This window comes from Gymnogyps californianus, chromosome 26, assembly GCF_018139145.2.
Source record: "Gymnogyps californianus isolate 813 chromosome 26, ASM1813914v2, whole genome shotgun sequence".
Lineage (NCBI taxonomy): Eukaryota > Metazoa > Chordata > Aves > Accipitriformes > Cathartidae > Gymnogyps > Gymnogyps californianus.
The window spans coordinates 1681572-1686640 of NC_059496.1; the positions used below are offsets into that span (position 1 = coordinate 1681572).

The 5069-nt window shown below is 58.3% G+C and overlaps 1 non-coding gene across 1 annotated transcript; it reads right to left on the reverse strand.

Moving 5' to 3' along the window:
• Positions 1-2083: 2083 nt before the first annotated feature.
• On the reverse strand, positions 2084-2155 carry TRNAA-CGC (transfer RNA alanine (anticodon CGC)). Its single transcript has one exon. It is a non-coding gene; the product is annotated as a tRNA-Ala (tRNA).
• Positions 2156-5069: the final 2914 nt, after the last annotated feature.

Sequence of the window (5069 nt, forward strand, 5' to 3'; positions counted from 1 at the left end):
CCTGGCCTGAAGAAGGGCTCATCTGGGAGGATGCTCATGTGGGCACGTTTCCATGGCAGATGAGATTTTGTGTCCCTCCTCTAAAGCAGGTGCTGCTGGGAGCTGAGCCAGGGTCCCTCTCCCTTGGCCGGGGCTTTCACCTGCCCCTGCCCCGCAGAGAAGGCTCTTACGCAGGAGCCAGTCGAGGAGAAGGCTTTGACACCTGGGCAGGACCTGGCACCCAAACTGCCCTCCCTGCTCCCGCTGGTGGGTCTCCACACCCCTCTGCCTTTTCCCCAAAAGGCTCCTCTGCTGTGGGCTGGAAGGTGCATTTGCTGTCTGTGGCAGGCAGGGTTCCCTGTGGGGAGTTCCTGCAGCTCAGTACTGCTGCAAACAGCAGGATCTGGCCCTAGAGGAGAAGAGGGGAGGAGGCGGCTGTCGCCAACATCCTCTCCCACTTCAGCATTGCCCCATTCCCTGCCGGAGCTCCACCACCCCTGGGGTGACGCTGGGGGGTTCTGGGGGAAGCCCAGGCTCACACACCCCTTTGCCCCATACCCTGGAGCCTTCCTGCTGGCAGCCCCCATGGGAGAGCAGCGTTCCCAGGGCCAGACGCCCACGATGATGGGTGACATACATGGGCACTGCAAACACAGCCTCCATCCCCTGGAAAACTCCCACTGGGGCAAGCTCCAGCCCTGCATCTCAGAGAAGTAAGGTGAAGTGAAGTAAAGAAGAAGGGGGAGTGTTATCTTCTGAACACAGGATGGTGGGGGTCTATGGGCAGCATGGACACTGACCAGCAGAGTCAAGGTGCCCCAAGTGGGGACCAGGGCAAAGAGCCCAGTGCCTGTCCCATGCCACCTCGCCGCCAGCTCTGCCCTCCCGTAGGTGTAATATTTCTCCCTTACTCTGGCACCTGGCAGAGGTTTGCCTCCTCCTCCTTGGGGAGATGAGCCACAGGCCTGTGTGTGCTTGAGGGGGCAGCACACCTGAGCAGAAAGTACCTGTTTCATGGCATTTTGGGACCTGAACAGTCTGGCCCTGCGGGCTGGGTCCATTCTCTGCAGCAAAGCAGGATTGTCACTGTGCCCCAGATCTGTGGTTTCTCCTGCAGCTCCCGAGGACCTACCTGAGGGGGGTCACAGTGAGACCCCAACTCTCAGCACTGCTGCCCCGACGCTGGCAGAGCATGGCTGTTTAAAGTCCATGGGAGAGCAACCTTATTTCTCTGAGGCTGGGCTCACTGCTCCTGGGGGCTGGGCACCCTGCAGTGAAAGTCCATGTCTCATACCCCATTTTGGTTACAGGTGTTATTGCCAAGGGAGCAGCCAAGGCACCATCTCCTGGCCCTCACTGCCTGTGCATGGCGGTGGACAGGCCTGTGCCTCCCCAATGCCATCAGCACAGGGAGACAGAGCACCAAACACCCCAGGAGCAAGAGCTGGGCACCGGCCCTACCAGTCCCACCTCAGCAGGGCTGTGCCTGACCTCAGCAGCTCCAGGTTCCCTGAGCTGAGGCTCTGCTCAAGCCATGGTGATGGTGGAAGGAGAAGGACCTGGAGACAGGGTCAGCGTAAGAAATGTCATTCCTCCAGCTGGGAGACCCACAGCCCCGCTCAGGCTCGTCCAGCTCAGACACCCCTACCTGCTGGCACAGAGGGGTGCTTCCCACATGGTATGGGATCTCCACCTGGAGACAGGACAATCTCAGACCCTTACCCCTGGAAAGCCACCAGGCCAGTGTGGCCCTGGTCCCAAAGGACACCTGGGCTGGACCAGCACCCTCACACCACATCTCTCACTGCAGCCAGAAAGGATTCCTAGTGTGCTGCTGACCTCTGTCCCCTGCCTGAGATCTCCCCACAGACACACTCTGTGGGGTGGGTCTGTGGTGCAGGGCAGTGACCCGATCTCAGGTCCAGCACAGCTGCCTGCTTCTCCTCCAAGAGGGGGCTCAGCAGAGGCTGCGCACATAGCCCTCCTCACCTCACAGCCAAGCCCTGGGTGGGCAGGGCAGGCCCACAGGGTCTGGAGAGGACCAGTGCCCCAAGCTCTAACCCGCACCTGCCTGAGGCTGGGGATTCAGGGCAAAAACACCCCATGGAGATGCTGGGGATTGAACCCAGGACCTCCCTCATGCGAAGCGGGCACTCTTCCACTGAGCTACATCCCCTTGACACTCGCCAGCAGGAGAGACCCTCTCCTCCCATAACGTGTCTATGACAAGCACAGTCCTGTTGTCCCCTGGGTGCCCAGGGACCTTCTGCAGAAAACAGCACTTGAACCCTTCTGAGATGGGGAAGTCAGGACAGCCTCTCCGCTGCGGTCTGATTTTGGCACAGTGCTGCACTGCAGAGCGCAGCCCCTTCAACGTCTCTGCAGGGCAACGGGCAGGAGGAGGCTCTTGCTCAGGCACTTCTCCCATGCTCTGGCCCACTCCAGGGTGGGTTGATGGAGAGGAAAACAACCCTGAGCCTCCTCTGACGCCCAGGGCAACACCCCTCTGGGCCACATCTGTCCCCAACTCCACAGCAGGAGCCGTGCAACAGGGTGAGGGAAATGCCCTCCCTGAGGGAGGTGCCCCCAGCCTCTGATGGCACCCCAGGGCATGTGGGTGGAGGGGACATGGGGGCAGAAATCTTACATCCCCCTCCTCCAGGCACTGGGCCTCTCCCTGCACCCCTCTGTCCCCCACCATCCCTGGAGGTGAGGTGAAGGGCAGGCTTCCACCTCCATGGGGCTGCGCATGTGGCTTGGGCTCAGGGACCTTCCCACTCCTTCAGCACTGAGGCCTGTCCTGACAGCAAAGCAGTGCCCTGGGACAGCCCTGGCTGGGGTCTCTGTGGCAGGGTGGCTGAGCGTGTTCAGCTGTTAACTCAAAGGGCGATGGTTTGACCACACGCAGGGACGGTGTCCCCATGGTGGTACAGCTGGGGCAATTGTGTTGCCCAGTGCCATAGATTTTTCCCTGCTGAGCCCCTGCCTGGCAGAGAGGGTTTGGGGGAATCAAAACCAGACCACAGTCACCGTGAACTTCTGGAGTGGTTGAGTGGAGCTAAGGGGATGGGACTGCTCATTCTATCTGCTTTGCACACATGGTCCTCAAAGCCCATCCCGGCAATGACTTTCCCATTCTTGCTCAAGAACAACCTAGAAGGACTCTTTTGGAGAAATGACAATCCTGCAGGCACTACCCCTGTGGCCAAGTATTTGCAAGCTCATGCTCAAAGCTGGCAAGACAGGAACTTTGCTTGTTCAGATGGTCTCTCCCTCTCCCCTCCTCTCCCTTGCGCTCAGGCACAACAAAAGCCAGACTTCCCTGGAGGTGCATGCCTGGGAGCCGCTATGAGGCAGCAGAAACTGCACGGGGTTAGAACATGCACGTTGCTGTGGGACTATAGGCCAGTCTGTGCCATTCCTTGGCCTGAGTGGGTGACTGGGGAGAGGCTGAGACTGAAGACAGAGGGAGATGTCCTGGGTCAAAGTTGTCACTGTGTTCCTGATGGCGAGAAGGTTCTGTAGCAGCAAGAGGTTGCAAGAGGGAGAGCCAGCAGCTTGTTGGAGCTCATGAGCAGGTCTTTCTTCCTCTGGGCAGGGACTGATGGCTGTGAAGGGCTGCAGCTGAGCTGGACACTCCAGTCTGGTGGGTGAGCAGATTTGGGTATGGAAACTGGGGACAGCTGAGACACTTGTGCTGTGAGCCCTGGGTTTGGTGCTGAGTAGAATCGTGAGAAGCACAGAAGCATGTGTGATTGCTCAGGAAATGCAGAGGGAGGTAAATTTGGAGAGTCCAATAAATGGGGGGGGGGGACATCCAGTGGTTGAACTGGGGCTTGAGAGTGCCAAGATATGCCTCAGGCCTCAATTAACAAAGGTGATGGCGGTGATAGGCAAGTGGGCAGGCCAGGGCACATGCAGTCTGCAACAGGCTTTTGAGGGTGGAAAGATAGTTGTGGTGGTTGGGTGGAAGACCTCTCTCATAGGGAAGAGAGGGCCCAGGGGAGGCAGAGCTTTTTGCTGGTGCCTTAGGCTTTTTGCTTCATTCTTGCATGAGCAAGAGTCTTTTGTTCAATGTTTGGAGATGATATTTAGGGGGAAAGAAGACTTGAAAACCTCAAGGATTGGGACTGCACAACCTCTCAGGGCAACCTCTTCCAGTGCATAAGTGACCTCATGGTTATGACCTCATGGTCCTCATGGTCCTCATCTCCTGCCTGAACATTCTTTCAACTTTGTCCCTTGCCTCTCATCTTCCCACCATGCACCATGATGAAGGGTTCTATTTTCTTAATTGCCTCATAGGTACTGAATGCTCCATGAGGTTTCCCAAAGCCTTCTCGTCTCCATACTGAACAGTGTTCCCTCAGCCTTTCCTCAGGTGGAAAGTTCTCCAGCCCCCTGCACACCCACACACACCTGACTGTACTGGTGCCCCTTCACTGAACTTGCTCCAGCTGATCAATGTCTTTCCGTACTCCAACTCATGCAGTAGTGTGCGTGTGGTCTAGCGAGCACTGAATGGAGGGGAAATCCCTCCCCCTCATCTCCTGCCCGTGCTCCTGTTCATACAGCCAGGACGCTGTTGGCCGCCTTGGCTGCTGGGGCTCACGCTAACTCATGTTGCTTCAGTTGCTGAGGCAAGAAGCTCCGGTGCTGGCACATCCACAGTGGAGTGCTCTAGCGCAGTGCACAGGGGGGTTTTCCTGGACCGGGGAACCTCAGGGGGAGCCGAGAGAGCCTCCAGGACCGCAGGGCTCGCAACAGCAGCTGACGAGACCTGGCGGCAGGAGCAACCGCGGGCCAAGTTCCTCACATGTATGAAAGAAGCCCTTAGGGAGTGCTAGTGACCAGGAGCACCGTGACACAGGGCAGGCAAACAGGGGTGGCACATCAGCAAGGCATGGCGTGCAGTTTGCATGGCAGTTCGCACGGCATGCGTGAGGGTCGCTGAAGCTCTGCCAGCTCGACCAGAGGGCGATGGTATCCAGCCTGCCCAGAAAGCCACGGCCCTTTCTAATACTCTGCCCACCACGACTCACGCAAGCTTCCCAGACAGAGCTCCGGTGGGAACATGCTGCCACCCAGGT